Source organism: Artemia franciscana, chromosome 17, assembly GCF_032884065.1.
Source record: "Artemia franciscana chromosome 17, ASM3288406v1, whole genome shotgun sequence".
NCBI classification, from domain to species: Eukaryota; Metazoa; Arthropoda; class Branchiopoda; order Anostraca; family Artemiidae; genus Artemia; species Artemia franciscana.
The window spans coordinates 8183085-8209135 of NC_088879.1; the positions used below are offsets into that span (position 1 = coordinate 8183085).

A 26051-nucleotide genomic window follows, 5' to 3' on the forward strand; every position below is an offset into this window, starting at 1 on the left:
AAAAAGGCGCATTGGCAGAATGCATGGGAAGTATGTCATTTGGGCTTATATATTTTCATGGAGGAGGAGTAGAGTATAGTGAAGCTGCAGTCAAAATGTCTTAGACACAATTATTCTTTATATTATAACATAAGAATTATTTTTTTACGTGTTAGCCCCACCTAGACCTTTACCTAATACTCTTTAATAAATAACAAAAATTGTTTCTTATTCATATAAATTTGTTTTTAATTAGATGATATATTGTTAATTGGTAATTAACAAACCAATTAACGTAATTGGTAAATTAAACATTAGTAAATGAAGGTTGATCCTTTGCTAAGCCAAGAAATCGGGGTGTTTATAAAAACTGATGTTTATCTTTTATATTCTTTTATATTCTAGCTAAATCCTATTCCCTGCAAGGACGCCCAATAATTTCTTTTTGTGTGTGGGGGGGGGTGGAATCTGCCATTGAAATTTCCTAGGGGGTATAAATTTACGGAAAACTCATACTTTGCCAGAAAACCAAAGTGCTTTTGTAGTTTTTTTTTTGTCAAAATTCTTGATACTGGCCTTTTTACTATCTTGAAATTAGTTGAGATATAGTTGAGATATATTCTCAGGGCAATTCCCTAAGTCAATTCTCAGGAATTGACTTAGAGACCAGATTATGCCCCTGGAAGTCGTTCTATCTGTTGGATAAGAGCTCGGAGCTCCATTCTCTTAGAAGATTTCATTGGAGGGTAAATTATTTAAATAAAATTCTGGAAACAAAATTTCACTGATAAAAGAAGATTTAAAGTCACACATGAAATTTCTTTCAAATTTAAGGTACATTTTTATAAACTTTAAAACTTTATAATTTAGGTTTTAGCTACTATATGAGGATCAAAATAGTCTTCTTGGGCCTCATTGTGTTGTGATCTATTTCTGAGACTTTTCCCGTAGTAATCCAAGATTAGTGCCCCTTGGAGGGATAAGGAGCGGGATAGGCCTTCCTATGCATGATTTAGCCTCTGGGTCCATTTTGAAAGTTAAATTCACATAACTCGTGTGCTATCAAATAAAGAGATATGCCTATAATATACAGTTTTGCCTTTTGGTCTCCTAAGGAAAGGAGGGGACTGGTCCTACCCTTCCCTACTCCGTGGGCTATCTTTATCTATAGGAGAGGATGGAGGTAGGGAGCTATCAGGAGGGAGGGATCGTGTATGATCTTGGTTCCAAAGTGGTACAACAGGCTCACCTTTATTCCAAAATTGATTGGAGGGAGGGAGTTTTGATGTCATTTGGAAAATCCATAACATGAAACGTGTATTCTTTAATTTTGGACAGCAGTCATGGCAATGCTGTAAGCGAGCGGTACTCTTAGTTATATAGGCTACCTATATAGGCTATACTATATAGACGAACGGGATAGTCATATAAGTATCTTAGTCATATAGGCTATTACTTAGTCATATAGATCGGTATCTTAGTCATATAGTTTACAAATCCTTGCAGGGTTTGGATTGCCATCTTTGCAATGCTTCAACGAACGGGACCCTCTAGTTAAGCAAATAATACGGGGGAACAAATTTTAGCAAAATTTTGACTGATTCTCTTTTTAAGATTAAATATTAGATTTCAGATTTAGTGATACTTGCATTAATAAAAAGTATAGATTTTGATTTTGATGTAATTGAGCCCAAAATTTAGTTAATTTGCTTCTACCAGGGGTGGATCCAGGATTTTTTTTAGCGGGGGGGGGGGGGCAAAATATTTTACTCCGATAAACTTGCGAACAAAGAAATACAAGCAATTTAAAGGGAACCTCAACGATTATACGCCGTAGTTAGGTTATAGAAATGGTCGTAAATTTAATTTAAAATCTGCTGAGGGTTAAAGTTCTTATAAATCTGTTGAAATTAAAATTTACACTTTCTATTAATGCAAGTATCACTAAATCTGAAATCTAATATTTAATCATGAAAAGAGAGTCAGTCAAAATTTTGCTAAAATTTGTTAGGTTATAGAAATGGTCGTAAATTTAATCTAAAATCTGCTGAGGGTTAAAGTTCTAATAAATCTGTTGAAATAAAAAATTACTCTTTTTATTAATGCAGGTATCACTGAATCTGAAATCTGATATTTAATCTTGAAAAGAGAGTCAGTCAAAATTTTGCTAAAATTTATTAATTTTAAACAAGTTAATAGGGTTAAAGTTCTAATAAACCTGTTGAAATTAAAGTAATGTAAAAATATTGACATAAGCATGTTTCAGAAATTGTAAAGAATGCAAATTATCGTTTATCGTCTATAAGGAGAAGCTTTAGTAGGTTTAACCTTCGTAATTTCTTACTACTATACAAATCAATGGTCCGCCCTCTTCTTGAGTATAATACTTCTGTTTGGTTTCCATTAAGTCTAACGGATGAGCATAGGATAGAAAAGGTTCAGAGAAGGGCCACTAGATTGGTCCCATATCTTCAGCGCCTTTCCTATCCGCAGAGACTTTCTAGGCTTCAACTCCCGTCGTTGAAGTTTCGTAGACGTCGTAATGACCTTGTAAATGTGTTTCGTATAATCAAAGGAGTGGATGATGTTGATCCAAATTTATTTTTTAAATTTAGCCATTATGACTCTACTCGTCAGCATGATTATAAATTATATCCCCCAAAACCACTGAAAAAAATTGGTCAATTATCTTTCGTTAGTAGAGTTGCTGGACCATGGAATGGTTTGCCTTTGGAGGTCGTCGAGGCAGAGAGTGTTCGAATTTTTAAGAGTGCATTAGTAAATACGCCTTTTTATTTAGACGCTTTTGTTGTTTAGTGTCGTGTTATTTAGAAGTTTTTGCTGTTTAGTTTGTCGTTGCCAATTTACTTTAGATTAGTATTATGATTTTGTGTTTTTGTGTTTTTGCGACAAGCATTGATGCTTACCGCTATTCGTAATAATAAATAAATAAATAAATAAATAAAAAACAGTAAATTATAGAAACCACCCCGCCATAAAAAAATGAAAAGCTGTTCACCCTCTACGAAAATATGATGCTTAATATGGCAACATGATATTATCCCAAAATCCACCGTCACGTTATGGGGGGCGCGTGCCTCCCAACTGGATCTGCTACTGACTTCTACCCCGTTAAAGTTTTTCGCATAAGCTGTTGTATAAATTTCAGAAAATCAACTTAAAATAACGACAGAACAGGCAAAGAAACAGCCTACAATGTTTGGAGCTGAAAAATAAAGCTGAAAAATACTTGTAAGACAAGAGAAACGAGACCTATATGAGATCTGATATAAAGACAGAGGCATGGGGTAATTACGGTATTGATTAATTTCAATGTTCAAATTGTCGATTGCAAATGGTAAAATCTTATCACCAGCATCAGTTAATTGCATATTTGCATATTTTTGAACAGTACTGACTTTGGTATTAGTAAAATCTCATCGTGAATGTGCCTTATTTTATTTATTTCTTTTTGTTGTTTTTTTCAGCAGTGGGTAGCTATGCAATTTCTTTTTTATTTGTTCGGTGTTAAGATTGATGGCTTTTCTCTCTCTTGATTAACTTCGACTATGACGCTTTTCAACGAGGTTGTCTGGTTTGTGTTAATTTACACTATCTGATTCTTTTTTTTTTAACTCAATAAACAAATTCAGTCAGCCCGTGAGTCAGAGGTTTGACGATCGTTTTCATTTGTCCTATAATTCGTCTTAATAACGATTTGACGAATTTAAAAACCGTCAATTTTAGGTTATCTTTTGCCATTGAGAAAAAAATGGGAAAAAAATGGGCTGAGTTAAAAGGGAAAAAGGTATGGATTGAGAAGTATAAATGGGTGCCATCACACAAGATTCAAAAGTTAAAAATGCGCTACATGGGTGAGGTGAAAAATCAATTTTTTGAATAGTTACCACAAGTCCTGGAGGAGTAAGTTTTGAAAATGATGTACAAAAAATGAATGAAAGTCAAAAATTTCAATATCGCTTGATCGAACGACTACCTTATGTGATCGGGTGGTTTCCCTGTAACAGCCGGGATTGAACCTAAGTCCTAAAGTTTCCAGGCCGGGCTTTATCCACTATGATGTTACAAGGTGTCAGATTTGAGTATTCGTAATATGTATGGTATGGATTTAGCCGATCTTTGAGCGGAAATGACGTCATATTTTAGAGAACCTATTGTGTCTGCAATTAATGCACCGCTCTTTACTTTTAATGCACCGCTAAGATCGATGGCTTTTCTTTCTCTTGATCTAACTTCGACTGTGACGCTTTTCAACGAGGCTGTCTGGTTTGTGCTAATTTACACTATCTAAAATTTGTCTTTTCTTTTTTAAAACTCAATGAACAAATTCAATCAGTGCGTGTCGTCTTAATAATGATCTGACGAATTTGAAAACCGTCAATTTTACGTTATCTTTTGCCAGTGAAAAACAAAAAATGTGGGAGAACACCAAAGGATTTTCACTTGGCTCGGAGAAAAGTAAATATAGGACGTAATTCTAAATTTTTTCCTTGGATGCCTACGGCCCAATCTTAAGCTAGAGGAGATCAGGCGTGTGCTAATAGTGAGTGAGATGAGTATAGTGAGATGCCTATAATATAGAGTTTTACCTTTTGATCTCCCAGGGTAAGGAGGGGACTGGCCCTACCCTATCCTTCTCTGCGGGCTCACCTTTAGCTATTTTTTCTAGGCCGCAGGAGAGGATGGAGGCAGGGAGCTATCAGGAGGGAGGGATCCTGTATGATATTAGTTCCAAAGTGGTGTACCAGGCCCACCTTTAATCCAAAACTGATTGGAGGGAGGGAGCTTTGATCCTATTTAGAAGATTTATAACATGAAACATGTATTCTTTATTTTCGGACAGCAGTCATGGCAGTGCTGTAAGCGAATGGTATAGTCATATTGTCATATAGGTATCTTAGTCATATAGGCTATTACTTAATCACATAGAACGGTATCTTAGTCATATAGGCTACACATCCTTGCATGATTCTGATTTCAATGAGATGTAACATGCCCATCTTTAACCCGAAGAAAACTAGGGAAGTGGAATTTGACCGCAGCTGAAAATCTCATTTGGAAGATTCACAAAATCGAAAATGCATTTTATCATTTTAGATTACGATCTTTGCAATGCTTCAAGCGAACTGGACCGTTAGTCATAAAGGCTACAAATCCTTGTATGATTCTGATTTCAATGAGATGTAACATGCCCATCTTTCATCCGAAGGAAACTAGAGGAGTGGGGTTGGGACTGCAGCTAAAAATCCTATTTGTAAGATCCGCAAAATCAAAAATGCATTTTATCATTTTAGATTGCCGTCATGGTAATGCTTCAAGCGAACGAGACCCTCTAGCAGATTATACCGGGGAACAAATTTTAGCAAAATTTTGAATGACTCTCATTTCAAGATTAAATAGGCTATTCATTAGATAAGGATATTCAGATTTAGTGATACTTGTATTAATAAAAAGTGCAAATTTGCTTTTTTGATTTAATTGAGGAGTATTCTTCTAAAAAATTTTTTACTCTTCCTCTAAGCTTAAAGTTTGCTTGTTTATTTTAAAAAAAATATACCGTACCGTTTTGGAAAGGGGTTTGACAAGGAAGTGCTCTATCACCCTGTATAGTCAAGGTATGCATTTCTTAAGTAGTTAATGATATACTTCCGAAAAAAAAAACAAATTAAAAATATTTTATGGCAAATTTTAAGAAGAGTTCAGTAGGCATAGTCTTTTTTTCACAGGTGAATATTTGCTTTGACAATATCAAGAAAAACTCCTATCGTCCTACAGGTTCCTTAGCTAGTTACAGGGGTGAATATCCTGCATTTTTATCGGGGAGGAGGCGAGAAGGGTCCTTATCCAGACATAATATTGTTTTCTTCATATTATTGGAGGCAACTGCCCCCTTACCCCCCCCCCCCCCAAACGACGCCCCTGGCTAGCTGGACTTTCTAGTTAAGCAGATTACACCGGGGAATAAATATTAACAAAATTTTGACTGACTCTCACTTCAAGATTAAATAGGCATGTTGAGCCCAAAGTTTAGTTAATTTGCTTCTACCCCGTTAAAGTTTTTCGCATAAACTTATATATAAATTTCAGACAATCAGCTTAAAATAACGACAGGACAGGCAAAAAAACAACCAAAAATGCTTGAAGAGCTCGTTAAAGCTGAAAAATACTTGTAAGACAAGGGAAACGAGGCCTATATGAGATCTGATATAAAGACAAAGGCAAGGGGTAATTATCGTATTGATTAATTTCAATGTTCAAATTATCGATTGCATATGGTAAAATCTTATCACTAGCGTTAGTTAATTGCATTTTTGAACGGACTGACTTTGGTATTATTAAAATCTCATCGCGAATGTGCCTTATTGTATTCATTTCTTGTTGTTTTTTTTTTTTTTTCAGCAGTGGGTAGCTATGCAATTTTTTCTCTATTTGTTCAGTGTTAAGATTGATGGCTTTTCTCTCTCTTGATTTAACTTCGACTATGACGCTTTTCAACGAGTTTGTCTGGTATGTGCCAATTTACACTATCTGAAAATTTTCTTTTCTTTAAAACTCAATGAACAAATTCAGTTAGCCTGTGAGTCAGAGGTTAGACGATCGTTTTCATTTGTCCTATAATTCGTCTTAATAACGATTTGACAAATTGAAAAACCGCCAATTTTAAATTATCTTTTGCCATTGAGAAAAAATGGGGACAAAATGGGCTGATATAATAAGAAAGGTATGGATTGAAAATTATAAATGGGTGCTATCACACAAGATTAAAAGTTAAAAATATTCTGCATATTCTGCATATTCTGCAAAAACCAATTTTTTGAATAGTTACCACCACAAGTCCTGGAGGAGTTGGTTTGGAAAATGATATATAAAAAATGAACGAGTATAGTAAAAAAAATTCAAGACCTAATTGAACGACCAGCTTAAATGATTGGGCAATTTTTTGCAACAGCCGGGATTGAACCTAAGCCCTAAAGTTTCCAGGCCGGGGTTTATCCACTATGCTGTAACAAGGTGGTAGATTTGAGTATCCATAATGTGTATGGTATGGATGTAGCCGATCTTTGAGCAAAATGACGTCATATTTTAGAGAACCTATGGTTTCTGCAATTAATGCGCCGCTCTTTACTTTTAATGCGCCATTATGATTGATGGCTTTTCTCTCTCTTGATCTAACTTTGACTATGACGCTTTTCAAGGAGGCTGTCTGGTTTGTGCTAATTTAAACTATCAATTTTTTTTTTTAAACTCAATGAACAAATTCAGTCAGTGCTTGAGTCAGAGGTTAGATGATCGTTTTCATTTGTCCTATAATTCGTCTTAATAATGATCTGACGAATTTGAAAACTGTGAATTTTAGGTTATTTTTTGCCAATGAAAATAAAAAATAAAAATGGGGGAGAACACCCAAGGATATTCACTTGGCTCGGAGAAAAGAAAATATAGGACGTATTCCCGGGATGCCTACAGCCCAATGTAAAGCTGGAGGAGATTATGCGTGATCTAATTAATATATTTTTTTCGCAAAAAGTTACTTTTTTTCGCAGGGAAAAAAGATCATGTTCATTTCAAATAAACATATTTTAGATGAAATAGGGATTTCTTTGGTTTGGAATGAAGGTTGAGGACCACTGGATGTACATGCAAATTGTGAGAATGAGATTGGACATTAATATTTTGAATACATATTTGAAAGTGCTATCTGTATGCAGGTGTACTTGTAGATTTAGAAAATATAGATGACAACATAAATCTCCACTAACTCTGGCCTTAATAAGTCAATATTGTTTACCCTTGAGTCAGAAGTCAGGGCTGGACTTTAACGAAGAAGGCAGACTTTAACTTTCACAATCGAAATGAATCCTATTGAGCAAAACTTTAGCAGCACACTTTTATGCTGGTACCCTCCATCCCCCCACCTCTCGCCTAAAAATCGGATGATAGTGATCTTTTGTCTGATATTTTTCATTGAAATACCTACAAGTTCTACTTAATACCAGTATTTAGTATATTCATTTCTATTTCTATTTTTTCCATGTGCATGGTTCAGTGTTCGTAATTTGTAAGGGACACCCTACAATGAATTTTTTGAATGATATTTTAAAGGTACTAACAGCTTTGGCATTGAATTATCTAATGAAATCAGAAAATCAAATGATCCAAAAAAGGAGTGCGGCGCCAAAGAAATTGGAAACGTTAAAGTTTTATAAGGTTGTTAAGGTAGTTTATGGGAAGGAGTTCTACCTTAAGCTGAATTCACCAGCTAGATATCTTACTTTGTGGATGCAGCTCAGGGGTAATTACCTTCCAATTAGTGCAAGATATAAAAGTTTTTCAAAAGAAAGAAATTGCAAAGAAGACAGGCATGCTTGCCCGCTTTGCAACGACGGGAAGGATGTTTTGGGGCATTGCTTGAGCCGGTTCCAGGGGCTCTCTGCGATAGAGGAAGATATACTAGGAAAAATTGAACTGGTCCTTCCAGGTGTTTTAAACAGAACGTCGCCTGATTTTATCTTTAGAATAGTGACGTGTCTGAAAATTATGAAAAAAAAATCTAGTTATTCAGTAAGTGTAACGTTTCATTCAAGTGTTTTCATTGTAATAGGAGTCTAGAAGAGCAGGGATCGCTGATGTACATTTATGTTGTTTGTGTTTTTCCTTTACATGACCATATTTTTGGCTTTAAAGTGCACTTTATCTTATACTAAATCATAAAGTAGGAAGAATTTTTACTGCTAAACATTAAATTTTATGTTTAATCAGAAAGCTTAAGTTTCGAAGAAGGAATTCAACAAAATAACTAGCCTATATTTTATTGAGAATACTTTATCATCAATAAAGCACTCTTGAAATGATTATCCATTGGGTGGCAGGAAAGTACGGGGGCTGTCGTATGTTTGTGATATGGAAATGATGTTGTTGAAAAAGTCTGGTTTGTTGTTTGGTTGTTATGTTCCTCTTTTTTTATTATTTATTATTATATTAGAGTTTAAGAAATAGCTTGTATCTTATGCTGCTTGCAAGAAAAAGTGACCAGGGGGCCACTTTTCTAAGAAATTCACAGATTTTTATGGCACTTGGTATCTACCAAGTGGCATATAGCGATCGCAAATTCTCTCGGTCTATCGGTCTGGTTGTACCGGTTTTGCTACTTTAGGCACTTCCAGGTAAACTAGGACGATGAAATTTGACAGGCGTATCAGGAACCATACCAGATTAATTTAGAAATGGTCGTTTCCTCGATTCTACCATCTGAGGGGGGGGGGGGGTGAGGGGACGGTTAAATCGGAAAAATTAGAAAAAAGAGGTATTTTTAACTTACGAACGGGTGATCAGATCTTAATGAAATTTGATGATTGGAAGGCTGTCGTGTCTCAGAGCTCTTATTGTAAATCCCGACCGTATCCGGTGACATTGGGGGGAGATGGGGGGAACTTAAAATCTTGGAAAACGCTTAGAGTGAAGGGATCGGGATGAAACACGATGGGAAAAATAAGGAAGAGTCCTAGATACATGATTAACATAACCCGAAAGGATCCGCTCTCTTTGGGGGAATTGGGGGGAGGGTTAATTCTGAAAAATTAGAAAAAATGAAGTATTTTTAACTTACAAAGGATTGATCGGATCTTAATGAAATTTGATGTTTGGAAGGATATGTTTCAGAGCTCTTATTTTAAATCCTGACTGGATCCGGTGACATTGCGGGGAGCTTGGAGGGGGGGGCTAAAATCTTGGAAAACGCTTAGACTGGAGGGATCGGGATGAAACCTGGTGGGAAAAATCACAAGTCCTAGATACGTGATTGACATAACTGCAATGGATCTGCTCTCTTTGAGGGAGCTGGGGGGGGGGGAGATTGAATCTAAAAGATTAGAAAAAATGAGTTATTTTTAACTTACGAAGGAGTGATCAGATCTTAAAGAAATTTCATATTTAGAAGGACCTTGTAACTCGGATCTTTTATTTTAAATCCCGACCGGATCCATTATCATTGGGAGGGGAGCGGAAATCTTGGAAAACGCTTAAAGCGGAGAGATCAAGATAAAACTTGGTGGGAAGAATAAGCACAAGTCCAAGATATGTGACGGAAATAACCGGACCGGATATGCTCTCTTTGTTGGAGTTCGGGGGGGGGGAAGTAATTCGGAAAAATTAGAAAAAATGAGGTATTCGTAAATTACGAACGGGTGATCAGATCTTGATGAAATTTGATCTTTAGAAGGATCTTGTGCTTTAGAACTTTAAATTTAAATCCCGACCAGATCTGGTGACATTGGGGGGATCTGGAGGGGGAAACCAGAAATCTTGGAAACCGGATATCTTGGAAAACGCTTAGAGTGGAGAGATCGAGATGAAACTTTATGGGAAGAATAAGCACAAGTTATAGATATGTGATTGATATAATTGGAACGAATTCGTTCTCTTTAGGGGAGCTGGGGGTTGTTAATTAAGAAAAATTAGAAAAATTGAGGTATTTTAACTTAAGAACGGGTGGCCAGATCTTAATGAAATTTGATATTTAGAAGGAACTCATGTCTCAAAGCTCTTATTTCAAATCCCGGCTGGATCTGTTGACATTGGAGGGAATTGGAGGGAAAAACCCGAAATCTTGGAAAACGCTTATAAATGTCATAGATACGTGACTGACGTAACCGGACTGGATCATCTCTCTTTTGGGGATTTAGGGGGTGGGGTTCAGTGCTTTGGCGAGTTTGGTGCTTTTGGACGTGCTAGGACGATGAAAATTGGTAGGCGTGTCAGGGAGCTGTACAAATTGACTTGATAAAGTCGTTTTCCCGATTCGACCATCTGGGGGGCTAAAGGGAGAGGAAAAATTAGAAAAATTGAGGTATTTTTAACTTATTAGTGGGTGATCGGATCTTAATGAATTTTGATATCTAGAAGGACCTCGTGACTCAGAGCTCTTATTTTAAATTCCGACCGGCATTAAGCTTCTGATTTTTCTTTTAAAGCAATCTATTGATTCTTAGAATTTTGCCAAGATCATATGAGCTCTTGGCTCTTCCGACCTCGTCACAAGTGCCGTATGAGCTCTTAGCTCTTGTTTACATTAATATTTGTTTAACTTTGAAAAGTTTGCTAATTGCAGCATTGTCAACTCAAGATTCTGGCTGTTTTTCTGAAACAGAACGCTATCTATACTTTTTTCCATAGAATTGTCTTCAGTCAATAGACTTTTTCATGGATTTCGTGTTGATACCACTGCAATTACTTTCGCCTTCCCTAAAAATAAATTTTGTAAGGTGACAGACTTACTTTATAAAAAGATCTTACTGTTAAAACGTCAACAACTGTTGACGCCCTATGCGACATTAGTGGCTCTGGAAGATCTTTGTCCTATCGTTATGTATTTTTTTCTACACTGTTGTCACTTCACGGAATCCTAGGAGGAGGAGATGCAAATGTATTTTTTAATTTCCGAAAAGGGTAATTTTTCAATTTAAAAATGAATAAAAAACAAAAAGGCACTTTTCCATAAAAAATACAATAAAATTTAAGACCTCTTAGGGGAGGGGGGTGACACCCCTTTTTCTTATTGAATGACGCAAAAACTACTGCAACGTAATAGGTAATATTAAATAATATAGAAAAAACAAAGGAACTTGATTGTTTTCATTTCAAACCTAAATGAAAGGGAGAAGAGAGGTTCATATACCATTATTAAATATTTACTCTTCTAATACTTCGTCGACCAAGCCTTAGAAAAATTACTAGTCAAAAATTTTGTTAGAAACATTGCTCGGAAAGTCATGGCCATGAATAAAGAATTGCTTGATTACTGAAACTAGAATGACGTTTCTTTAGCTTTACTCTCTGGTACTATGAAGGAATTAGTACTCGCAGATACCAAGTAAGTACCTCCTAATCTTGGCTTCAATGTATAGAGTCATTAGAGAGGTTTTACAAATGGCTTGATTACTGAAACTAAAATGGCGTTTCTTTAGCTTTACTCTATGGTACTATTAAGGAATTAGTACTCGCAGATACCAAGTAAGTGCCTCCTAATCTTGGCTTCAATGTATAGAGCCACTAGAGAGGCTTCGGAGGTTTCAGGGGATGCTATTAGTATTTATGAACGTATCATAAATAAAATAATGAGTGTTTGAAAAATGTTGAATGGAAATTAAATGATATTCCCGTTTTTGCTATTAAACTCTTGATAATAATGTAGTGTAGCAGCTCTTCCGAAGGAAACAATAATAACAAAATAACATTGCCAATTGACTCTTTAGTTATGCTCTCTCCAAATTTAGTGGTTGCCTTCATGAAAATTTCTGATAGAATTTAGATATGCTTTCTCCAGTCCTCATGATCCTATGCTAAGTATTGCTGGCCTGAAATGCTTACAATAGGCTATTTCCAAGAACATAATAGAAGCAATGCATCTGGGGAGGGCAATTTTTTCTCATGAAGATACAGAAACAATATTCTCTAAATGCTGGGGTGGGGTATTTAGGATGATGAGAGTCTCAACGTATAGAGCCGCTAGAAGTTTCAAAAATTCAATGTTTGAAAAACTTTTCCGAAGTCCGGTCCGGTTTTGCTTCATTCTAACACTATGAAGGAATTTGTACTCGCAGATACCAATTAAGTACCTCTTAATCTTGGTCTCAGTGTATATAGCTGGTAAAGAGGTTTCTGAAGTTTCAAATGGACGTTGTCCGTGTGACCTTGAAATAATGTACTGAAAATGAGGCTTTCGACATTATTTTATCCCTAGCTTGCTTTTGACACTTATTCAATTGAAAAAGGAATATGGTAATTTTACAAGAGCTTTCTCCTTCCAATCTTTTACATTAACAATATAATTTTTACCTCACATTATTAACTAGATTTGAGGGATCATTCACTTTCCACCACCTGGTTTACATCTCCGATCACACGTAGGCCGAATGGTGCCTGCAACGCTAGGCGCGTTCCAACTGGTGCACATGATTTCTGAAAGTCAGGGCCTCCTAGACTAACTACTTGGAATTTTTATAAAAAAGCTTTGGAATCTATTTAGATGGTTAAAATTGGTTTGTAAGTTCCAGGGGTGCCAATTTGTGGAATTATAGGGATAAAATATGCACTTTTGCTATTTTCGATTTGCTTCAATGGAAATGCTAAAACAATAATACCAAAAAATGTATTTAAAAATTTTCCGGGGGTGAAAAAAGTTGGAGGGGAGTAGTGACAGCATTGTGGATCCCATGACAGCCATAGGGGATATACTATTGGAGCTAATAGCCCCTAAAGACGCTACTGCGCACACCTGGGTCTCGCGTAATGCTCTAGTGCACCTGTAACGGTATAGTACGCATGATTGTTGCAGAACAGGTGCTTGTTTTCTTCAGGATTTCGTTGGATGTTACACAATGCGAATGTTTACCTATGCAAATGGATGTAGGTTATTGTTACGTAATAGAATTTGTTAGAGCCCTCTAGTCAAGATGCAAACGTGCGCATTACGTAATAGTTTCTTTGATTGTTTAAAGACCTAGAGATGTAGTGAGAAAAAGACCTAGAGATGTAGATGTAGCAGACCTCCAAGATCTGCTAGTCAAGCTGCAAACGTAGACATTACATCAGGGTTTCTTTGATTATTTAAAAACCTACAACGGTCATGAAAAAAAAATCTTCAGGCCTTGCTAAATCAAGATTTACTTGGTACGTAATAGGACTTGTTAGAGTTCAGAGGTCGATAGTCAGTGGGAAAGTCCCGGGAGTAAAAAAATGGTCATATTCCATTGTTTACAGGTGAAGATGACTCAATCTTTCGTGACTTGTTTTGGCTCCGGTGGTTATTTGTAATCCAGCTAAAACTGGTTTTGAAGGGCAGCGACACGCGGCATGTTAGATCTTAGGATTGACTTGCCTCAATATTAAAAAAGAGTTCAAATGTCACCATCGAGGATATTGTTCTTGGCATATTCTTTAGTAACGGATGTTTTTACTCTATTGGATATTGAAGGCGCTACCAATGGCGAAATGAAACCTAGAGTGCCTAACGTAGCAGTAGAAATTACAGAAGGTTGTCAGCTTACCCTAGACAAGCTAACCCTTGGATGATATGTTAACACGATACGTAATGTCGTTAAAACACCAAGGTCACCAAAAACAAAAACTAATTCTTTAAATTGGTCAAGTGAAAACTTGTACAAGAATATACGTCTTAAAAAATTTTGAAAACCAGAAATTCAATTTTTGAGAAAAACGGTCTTCAATTAATGACTGTATTCTGGAAGTAAGTTCTTAGCAAATTTAAAAAAAAAAAGAATGTGTGTTACTAATCAGCAGAAAATGAGCCACAAAATAGATCAGCATATAACTTAGAAAGTGTTCTTTCTTGATTGTTCCCACAAAAGAGGAGTTGGGATCTAGTTCAGCAAAGCTCTTTTCTTTGAAAAATAATTTTAAGCCATGCTTCTTGAAAAGTACTTGGCTAGGCCTGTTCTTAATATTACTACAATTTTTAGAACTCCAGGACCTTTTAGCTATTAAATAAAAAAACAAGTTTTTTCAACTGAAAGTAAGGAGTGACATCAAAACTTAAAACGCACAGAAATTACTTCGTATATGAAAGAGCTGCTTCCTCATCAACGCCCCGCTCTTTACGCTAAAGTTTGACTCTTTCTCTCAATTCTTCTTTCTAAAACAGTAAAAAACTTTAGCGTAAAGAGCGGGGCGTTGATGAGGAAGCAGCCTCTTTCATATACGAAGTAATTTCTGTGCGTTTTAAGTTTTGATGTCACTCCTTACTTTCAGTTGAAAAAACTTGTTTTTTTTTATTTAATTTCTGAACGTCTTTGAATCAATGCATGTTTTGATTTTGGCTCTCCGCAGAGGAATAATCAAAACGAAATTTGCATATTTTTTTTTTTGGCTCAATGGCTTTCTCATAATTTTGATCGAATGATTTTGAGAAAAAAAGAGCGGGGGACGAAGCCTAGTTGCCCCCCGATTTTTTGGTTAATTAAAAAGGCAACAAGAACTTTTAATTTTTTACGAATCTTTTTATTGGTAAAAGATTTACGTAACTTATAAATTAGCTTACGTAAAGAACTTTTGTATTCTCATGTTTTTATTACATATATGAGGGGATTCGCTCCATCGTCAGTACCTCGCTCTTTACACTAAAGCTTAAATTTTATCCCAATTCATTAAGAATGACCCCCTGAATCACAAAAGCCGTAGAATAAGTAGTTGAAATTACCGAAAATACTTTAGCGTAAAGAGCGAGGTATTAGAAGGAGGTGAGCCCCTCATATGGGTAATAATTTCTGTTTGTTTTAAGTTTTATTGCTGTTCCTTACTTCCAGCTGAAAAAGCTTTTTCACTTTTATTTTTTAATTGTTTTTTTTTAAATAATGCTAGTAAATCCTGCTCTCCCTTCATGGAAATTTTCTTCTCCCATTACAAATTCTCGAAGGAAAGTTCCCCCAGCATATCCCCCTCTTCTCAACCCCTCCCCCAAACCAAAAAAATCCTCCTGAAAACGCCTGTATACTCCCCAATAACCATTACTATATGTAAGCACAGGTCAAAGTTTGTAACTTGTTGCCCCTCCCACGGGGACTGTGGGGGAGTAAGTCGTCCCCAAAGACATAGTTATAAGGTTTTTCGACTACGCTGAATAAAATGGCTATCTCAGAATTTTGATCCGTTGACTTTGGGAAAATAATTAGCGTGGGAGGGGGCCTAGGTGCCCTCCAATTTTTTTGGTCACTTAAAAAGGGCACTAGAACTTTTCATTTCCGTTAGAATGAGCCCTCTTGCAACATTCTAGGACAACTGGGTCGATACGATCACCCCTGGGGAAAAAAAAAAAACAAAAAAAAACAAATAAACAAATAAACACGCATCCGTGATCTGCCTTCTGGCAAAAAATGCAAAATTCCACATTTTTGTAGATAGGAGCTCAAAACTTCTACAGTAGGGTTCTCTGATACGCTGAATCTGATGGTGTGATTTTCGTTAAGATTCTATGACTTTTAGGGGGCGTTTCCCCCTATTTTCTAAAATAACGCAAATTTTCTCAGGCTCGTAACTTTTGATGGGTAAGACTAAACTTGATGAAACTTATATATTTAAAACCAGCATTAAAAAAATTAAACCAGCGATTCTTTTGATGTAGCTATTGGTATCAAAATTCCATTTTTTAGAGTTTTGGTTACTATTGAGCCGGGTCGCTCCTTACTACAGTTCGTTACCACGAACTGTTTGATGAAGCAGTTCACAGGTAAACATTGCTAGCTCTGAAAGAAAGTATCAATTTGTAGCCTATTGGTAGCTGTGCAAAATCAATGACTTCCACTTATAGGCCTATCTCATGTAGGCTAAGGTAAGATACCCAGTAGGCTGTGTGATTTGCTTGAATATTTTAATAGGTCTTTATATCTACCTCGTACCTTTTATATAATAGTAGCCTATACCGTTTATACTGTTTTGTTGTATTTCAAATACAAAATACTTAGACAAACAGCATCAATTACTGTCTTGCCATAATATAACAAATGATTCAGAGCTGCTCAGGATTAACAGGGAAACCAGGGCTATTTCTCTGAGTGGTAACAAACAACAAACAGAGATAAAACTTGACAAAAAAATAAAAAAAATACGAGACTCCGACCAGTAGAGAGACAAGACTAAAATGACGTGGATATTTCGCCTGTATCTAAACTAGGCGTCCTCAGCACAAGATAAAAAGTGAAGACACTAAACTAAAAACAACTAAAAGAAAAGATAAAACTACCACCAATAATAATAAATACAATTGTCGCTACTCATCCACGTAGGGAAAAGAAGCTATTACAGTTACTTCAATGACAACATCAAAGCAACTGAGGAAAAACTATGAAAATTGTGAGGAGGTCGGAACAGCCAAGAGCTCATATGGCATGAGCTCTAGCAAAATTCTAAGAATCATTACACTGATTTAAAAGGAAAATCAGAGGCTTAATATCGGTCGGGGTTTAAAATAAGATCTCTGAGACACGAGGTCCTTCTAAATATCAAAATTCATGAAGATCCGATTACCCACTTGTAAGTTAAAAATGCCTCAATTTTCTAATTCCTTCTCCCTTCAGCCCCCCAGATGATCGAATTGGGGAAAACGACTCTATCAAGTCAGTTTGTGCAGGCCCCTGACACGCTTAGCAATTTTCATCGTCCTGGCACGTCCAGAAACACCAAGCTCGCCAAAGCACTGGACCCCCCTAACTCCCCCAAAGAGAGCGGATCCAGTCCGGTTATGTCATCCATCCTGAGTGTTTTCCAAGATTTCTGGTTTCCCCCTCCAACTCCCCCAATGTCACCAGATCTGGTCGGGATTTAAAGTAAGAGCTCTGAGACTTGAATTCCTTCTAAATATCAAATTTCATTAAGATCCGGTCACCCGTTCTTAAGTTAAAAATACCTCAATTTTTCTAATTTTTCCGAATCAACGCCCTCCCCCCAACTCCCCCAAAGAGAGCAAATCCGTTCTAATTATGTCAATTACGCATCTAGAACTTATGCTTATTCTTCCCACCAAGCTTCATCCCGATCTCTCTACTCTAAGCGTTTTCCAAGATGTCCGGTTTCCAAGATTTCTGTTTCCCCCTTCAACCCCCTATGTCCCTGGATCCGATTCGAATTGAAAATGGAGCATCTGAGACATAAGATCTTTCTATACATCAAGTTTCATTAAGATCTGATCACCCATTCGTAAGATAAAGATACCTCAATTTTCACGTTTTCCAAGATTTTCGTTTTCCCCCTCCAACTGTCTAAATGTCACCAGATCTGGTCGGGATTTAAAATAAGAGCTCTGAATCACAAGATCCATCTAAATATTAAATTTCAGTAAGATCTGATTACCCCTTCGTAAGTTAAAAATACCTCGTTTTCCCTAATTTTCTGAATTATCCTCACACAACTCCCCCCGAATCCGGTCCGGTTATGTCAGTCACGTATCTTGGACTTGTGCTTATTCTTCCCACCAAGTTTCATCCTGATCTCTCCACTCTAAGCCTTTTCCAAGATTTTTGCTCCCCCAATGACACTGGATCCGGTCGGGATTTAAAATAAGAGATCTGAGTTACGAGGCACTTCTGAATATGAGATTTCATAAAGATCCGATAACTGCTCTGTAAGTTAAAAATACCTAATTTTTCCTAATTTTTCAAAATTAACCCTACCCCCGACTCCCCCAAAGAGAGCGGATCCGTTCCAGTTATGTCAATCACGTATCTAAGACTTGTGCTTATTTCTCCCACCTAGTTTCATTCTAATCCCTCCACTCTAAGCGTTCCCAAGATTTTAGGGTTCTCTCTCCAACTCCAACTCCCCCCAATGTCACCGGATCCGGTTGGGATTTAAAATAAGCTCTCTAAGACACGATATCCTTCTGAATATATTTCATTAAGGTCCGATCGTCAATCGTAAGTTAAAAATACCTTATTTTTTCTAATTTTTCCGAATTAACCGCCCCCCCCCTCCGATGATCCATTCGGGGAAACAACTATGTCTAATTTAATCTGGTCTGGGTCCTGATGCGCCTGCCAAATTTCATCGTCCTAGCTTATCTGGAAGTGCCTGAACTAGCAAAATCGGGACCGACAGACCGATAGAATTTGCGATCGCTATATGTCACTTAGTAAATACCAAGTGCCATAAAAAAACACACACACAAATAAACATATATTTGCCTCCTACTAAGTCACATAGACTTGACTCGAACGACTATCATATCCAGATGAAGTACCTGGCCCATCAGCATGCGCAAAGGAATAAATTCAAAAATATAGGGTCTTTTCTGCAATATTAGTCCAGGCTTCAGAATTTTAGTGAAAAAAAATTTTGGCAGCGAGAAAGCTAGTTGATGAGTTTCAAATTATTAATTTGTATTATCTAAACTATTTGAAGTTTAGTCATTATTTTGTTTAAATTCTTCGACAGATTCTCACTGGAGCGTAACTGGAATAGTTGAGACATACGCTGTGCTGAATGTTGTTTCATCTTATTACCAACTTATAATATATATTGTGGCATCTTACGGGGGAGAGACTTTTCTTTCTTCCCAGATTTTTAAACATACTCTTTTTGCTATTTTTATTGGAAAATATGTTGTTATTTGGCATTTTCATTGAAAAAATTGAAAAAACGTAACAAAAATTCCCCTCCACCTAGATTCAAAAAGTAAATTTTGCCCCCTACCCCCGAATTCTTACGAATCAACACCACTGATTACATACGAGGTCCTGATAATACTTACTACTAGACACAATTTATATTCAGTTACTTACAGCATGTGCTTTTTTTCATGGTTTCCAAGATTGTTTAGGAATCCAAAATCCTAAGTCTTCAAGACTTAGTCTGTTGAATACAAAAAACTACAGTCTCTTGGACTGCTACGGCTGTTTATCATTTTTTGTCTTTTATCTGTTTTTCTTAATTGCTGCTTCTTCTTTTTGTGTCATGTCTGTTGTTGTTTTGTGATACTGCTGTTTCGTTTGTGTAGAAGGTCGTTTTGCGTGTGCTCATTTTCCCCCCAGTGTCTCTTCGTCCTTTATATGTTTTGTTGTAGATAAACAAATAAAATAAATATTTTTTTCAAATAAATTTATAATTTAAGTGCACAAAATGTTGTATATAAATAATAAATAATTTCATATAGAATATATTATAGCAGCATATATTGTAAATTATTTTCAATAGTAAAGCAAATAAATAATTTCAAGTACATAACATTTATTTGGTCTCAATTTGCCTTTCAAAAATTTTTAATTGAAGAAATTGTAAGAGGGAAAGGAACCCAAATAAGTGGCTCTGGTGAAATTTACCCTTATTCTAGAACTCTAAAATGGAGTTGTTAATTTAATTCGGGATCCTATGTACAAAAATACGAAATAATTAACATAAAATTGTAATTAATAGCACAAAATCTATATTTAGGTTAATTTACCACATTATGAATTAATAAATAATCGTGTGATTGTTGTATTTATCATATTATTTATATTAGCAATATGAGCTCCAACGTGTAATAATGCTTGATTCAATCTCCATGTCGATAAGTATATCGCTTATGTTAAGCCTAAATATTGCATCTAACATTTTCAAACTTGTGAAATGACCGTCGCCTAAGACCGTCTACTAAGGTCTTCTCGAAGAGCGGATCAGTAGGGCAATTTATGCAGGGTTACCACCCGGTGAGGAAAAAAATAACTAGATTTTAGTGATTTGTTGGTTAATTTAGTGATTTTCTTCAATAATCTAGTGAGTTATGTGCTGAGTTAGTGGGTTTTTTTTTTGTTTAACCAATAGAAAAAATCACTAGGAGCGGCAACCCTGGATGTATGTTCTATCAAGAATTTACTCTTGTCATTCACCCTGCTAATCGTCCCTTGGAGAAGAGTGTAGGTCACGGTTTTTAGTTGCAGCAGAAGCTGCAACCTAGTAAAGAACAAATCTTAACCCATTGCTATAATAACTAATTATGAAAAAAACTAGCTAATAAAAAAAATGCATTTTGCTGCTGATTTCAGGAATGGTTTCTCGATTAGTCTTAATAGTAATATGTTATTTCAAAAACAATTTTGAAAATAATTGGGAATTTTGCAAAAAAAATGCCTGAAAACCTTCGAAAATGGCGTCGGATAAAAACAAAAAATACGTCATTGCAATCGCCATGGCCGAAAGGCCTATTAAGGCAGCTTACAATCCGCTGACTTATGGGAATAAAAAAAAAAAAAAAAAAAAAAAAAAAAAAAAAAAAAAAAAAAAAAAAAAAAAAAAAAAAAAAAAAAAAAAAAAAAAAACAGCCTAAAAACCCTAGAAATGGTGTCAGATCCAAACAAAACATAAACCATTGGTATGACCATTGGATATCAACAATAAATATTGTAGTAGTTATAAAAATATAAAAAAATATTATATGGTTATAAAAAATAAATCAATGGAATTGGCATGACCAGAAACCCTTTAAAGGAAAATTTCAGTCCCCTGATTTGAATCTTTTGGATCTGACAACATTTCTTGGGTTTTTAGGCTGTTTTTTTTTTTTTTTTTTTTTTTTAATTCTCATAAGTCAGGGGACTGTAAGCTGCCTTTACAGGCCTTTACAGGCCTGAACGTTTTTGAATTAATGCATGTTTTGATTTTGGCTCACCGTACATGAATAATTAAACTGAAATTTGAATATTAATTTTGTTTTGCTAAATGGCTTTCTCTTAGTTTTGATCGGATGATTTGGATAAAAAAGGGAGGGGAGAGGAGGCCTAGCTGCCCTCCAATTTTTGGTTACTTAAAAATGCAACTAGATTTTTTAATATTTTGTACGAACGTTTTTGTTAGTAATAAACATACGTACCTTACGAATTAACTTACGTAACGAACTTATATTTGTGTATTTTAATACATTTATGAGGGGGTTTGCCCCCTCGTCAATACCTAGCTCTTTACATTAAAGCTTGAATTTATCCCAAATCTTTAAGAACGACCCCTGAATCCCAAAGGCCGTGGAATAAATAGTTAAAATTACTAAAAACACTTTAGCATAAAGAGGAAGGTATTGTGGAGGAGACGAACCCCCTTGTATACGTAATATTTTATGTTCGTTTTGAGTTTTAAATTTACTCATTACTTCCAGGTGAAATTTTTTTTATCTATTTTCTCATTCTTCTTTTTTAAATAATGCTTGAAAATCCTGCGCCCCCTTCATGGAAATTCTCTTCCCTTGTAATAAATTCGTCCATGGAAATATCCTCGCTCGTAACCCCCGACCCACTCCCACCCTAACGCGAAAAAGTCCCCCTGAAAGCGTCTATACACTTCATAGTAACCATTACTATATGTAAACAATGGTCGAAGTTTGTAACTTGCAGCCCCTCCCCCGGGGACTTTGGGGGATTAGTTCGTCCCCAAAGACATAGTTATTAGGTTTTCTACTAATTTGAGCAGAATGGCTATCTCGAAATTTTGATCTGGTGACTTTGGTGGAAAATGTGCGTAGGAGGGGGCCTAGGTGCCCTTCAATTTTATGGTCACTTAAAAAGGACATTTGAACTTTTAATTTCCGTTAGAATGAGCCCTCTCAAAACCTTCTAGGGCCACTGGGTCGACACGATCACGATCACGTAGATAGGAGCTTGAAGCTTTTACAGTTGGGTTCTCTGATACGCTGAATCTGATGGTATGACTTTTAGGGGGTGTTTTCCCTTATTTTCTAAAATAAAGCAAATTTTCTCAGGCTCGTAACTTTTGATGGGTAAGACTAAACTTGATGAAACTTATATATTTAGAATCAGCATTAAAATACGATTCTTTTGATGTAACCATTGTATCAAAATTCAGTTTTGTAGTTTCGGTTTCTATTGAGCCGGTTACCGGCTCAATAAACGAGATTAGAAAGCATCAGTTTTATGTGTGTGTTGCCTGTGGTTGATAAAGAGTACCTTAATAAAATATATCTTTAAAATAGCGCATAAACGTCTCTGGTATTGAAGGAACCACGCTTTCATGATTTTTTCCCAAGCCACTTTGGCTACAACCGTAATTTTTTTTTACACTTTTTAGGAATTCCCCATCAAAATTAATTTGTAAGGGCTTATAGGCCTACTGATTACAAATATGAGCATAATTAAATTAAAGACACAGAAATCCAGATCTGCCAAGTACATGTTAAATGTTTGGCGATTGTTTCAGCTTTTTTGAATATAATAGTCAAACTGGCTAGAGTAGAGTGGCACAGTAAATATTACGGCCTAAATATCGTGTTTGGTCATCAGGACCCACACACATACTCAATATTATTCTTCCAAGCCTCTTCACTTTTACCGTGAAATTTTTCCGCTTTATGTGCCTGTTCAAATATTTGGTTTTTCAAATTATGTTTTTCATCTTTTAAATTTGGTTTTTCCATTTTTTTAAACAGTATCTAGCAACTCTAACCTAACAAAATAGGATAACGTAAAAGAACGAAGAAAAACGTGGTAAATCGCAGCCAGCGAAAGAGAGAAATGTGCAAATATGTCTGCTGAGACGTTATTTAGGAATGGTTGCTATTATTTCGATTAGTTTCGATAATAATATATTATTTCGTAAAAAATGATATGAATATCGAAAATAGCCTGACCCCCCCTCCCAAAAAACGGCACTGGATCGACATAAAACTACACAACGGAAATTGCATGGCCGAAAACCGTGTAAAGATAACTTACAACCCCTTGGCTGGAATATCAAGGTAAATCCCTGTTTTGCCTGGGTAGCGCTGATGTGTCTTCTTTTTTCTCTTTTTTTTGCACTGCTAGCCGGGCACTTTAAAATCGGAGAGAGGCGTGGGCTCATTTTAAAGGAAATTGCTATATCTATTGCCTTTTGTAATTAGCAAATCATAATTTAATATAAAATACAATTTATTACAATAACTAAAGACTGAACATGTTAGATACATCCTTTAGGGGTGACAGTGACGATATGTGGTTAATGCATGCAGATCCAATCCTAGGGTTGGTGGCACCCGGGGAAAATTTAATTACATCCCCCCCTCCTGACTCAAATATAAGCAAAAAAGCCGAATCAAAGGTGGAAATTTAATAAAAATGGGCTATTCTCTAGCCGTGGTGCCCTACCAAGCCACTAAGCCCAGGGCAACTACCCCAGTTGCCCTCTTCCCGGGAACGGCTTTGAATGCATGACACCATTTACGACACGATCGTTGCAAATTGTATGTAATATCTGCATAAATAAATGAGATGAATATCTGCAAAAGGGGATTGGAGTCGCATTTAAATGCCTTGAGGACTCCCAGTGGCCAAATTTGTTTTCTCACTGCTCCTTGAAAAGTCAGGAAATTATGAACTCATAAAAACTGTGTCACGTTATATGTCACGGTGGTATTTTCTTCTATGGATAACCATAATAAGAAATTATGCAAGAAATGCTGAGCTAGCCAATATTCACACTGGAGAATCTCTTATCATGTTCTTGAAAGGGCGTTTATCACTTCCGGGAAATTGAATGAATTGAACACCCTATTTGTCATTCCTTAGACGTACGAAGTTGATTATAAAGCAGGTACTTGCATGATATACGCTCTACCTAATGTTCTTTTAATGTTTCTCTAACTCTCAATCCTAATGAAATATATCAAAGTAAGATAAAAATTACTTTTCGGTTATATATACACACTCAAGAAGTGAAGTTTGGTTAATGCTAATGAAATCAAACAAAATGCGATGAAAATATTATAGTTTAGAAACAAATTTGGGCTATATATTTGTACATTAGAGGGGTGGAGGTAAAGCATAGCAAATATTAAATATGTAACCTAATTGGACCGAAATACCAACTAAATACTGAAACAATTTATTTTCCAAGCAAGCCGAAGCTATTTGTCTGGAATTAAGAAGTTGCTTGGCCAGTTTCTTGTGTCATGTTCAAATCATTCGCAATGGAAATTTTCTATTGTGTATTATATAACCGACAAGTACAGATAAAAATATACTTTAGAAACAAATTTGTGCGACATACTTTAAATTAGGGGTGGGGTAGGGTATAAAGTATATCTGGTCTGTAAACCTGATGTGTTAGGTACAAATATTCTGCATATTATGTAGTAAGAATTGTTGAATTTTCGTGAGTCTTGTTTAGACTGGGAAGGTCTAATAATAGGATAATAATTGCTCATTTTATGACTAAAAAGTTCAGGGTATCTGTTATAGTAGTATATGCCCCTGTTGAACCGAATAATGGAGATGTTAGTGACTTAGGTGAATCTTGCTTACAGTTACAGGAGCAAATAGACAGAGTCCCAGGTAGAAATATGGTGTTTTACTAGGAGATTTCAACGTCCATGTCGGTAGAAATAGGGATAGATGGTATCCTAGCCTAGGTAAATTTGGTGTAGGAAAAGAAAACAGTAATGGCTACTGACTTTTGCAATCTTGTAGGTATAACAGTCTAGTTATAACCAATACGGTGTTTGGTCATAAAATGGCCCATAAGTTGACATGGTCAACTTATGGGCCATGAAATACAAAATGAATCGTATTTCATTTTCAATGTTATATTTTGTAGTTACAGAAGGCACGTAGATATAACAATTTCATATGGATCAAAAATGATTTTTTAAGGGGGGTTCAAGCCCCCTAACCCCCTGGATACGCCCTCGGTTGTAAGGTTTTATTTTGAAATTCCAATTGATTCGTTTTCATAATAAACTTTTATGACTGTAGTAAATGGAAATCCTAGTTATCATCTCTTAATCAACTTCAAATGGTAAGACAGCAAACCTTATATATTATATTAAAATAAACCAAAGACTGGCAGGGTCATCAGTACAAGATACTAGGGTATATAGGAGTGCTGTTATTGATGTTAAAATCTAGTCACCCTATAGCTGTTATTAATGTTAAAATCATCATCTAGTAGTGTCTAGGGTTAATTTAAAGCTGAAATTTCGGAAGGGTAACTACCTCCCGGGAATTTATGATGTTGGTAGACTCCAGGATGAGAATTTGAGAGAAACTTTCCAGGAACGATTGAATATTAAACTTCAGAGTAAAAATTTTTAAGTAAAAACCCATAACGGAGCAAAGAGAGATTATGAAATTGTAAAAATGTATTACTCTATTAATTCAATTTCAAAATCCTGTTGTCCACAGAGTATAGATATATATTCCACACAGGTTTAAGCCTTCGAGTTTTTCTTAGCAGGATCTGCAACCTTAGCAGGATTTTTTAGCAGTTTTTCTTAGCAGGATTTGCAGCGGTAACTGCAACCAAGTCTAGTAAAGATTAAAGAACGAACCCAAGGGAATCAGAGAGCAGGGTCACTCAAATAGGTTATCTTACCCGATATGTTATTTTCCTCAAAAACCGTATTTCATTTTCAATATAATTTTTTGTAATTACAGAAAGCACGTTGATATAACAATTTCATATGGATTAAAAAAAAGTTTTTTAAGTGGAGTTCAAGCCCTCTAAGCCCCTGGATACGCTCTTGGTTTTAAGGCTTTTTTGAAATTCCCATTGATTTGTTTTCATAATAAACTTTTACAACTCTAGTA

General features: G+C 35.8%; 1 protein-coding gene across 2 annotated transcripts in view; it reads left to right on the forward strand.

The window, feature by feature from the left end:
* LOC136037782 (laminin subunit beta-1-like) overlaps nucleotides 1-26051 on the forward strand; it is a 142588-nt gene that overhangs the window by 12892 nt on the left and 103645 nt on the right. The gene's annotated exons all lie outside the window — the stretch shown is intronic.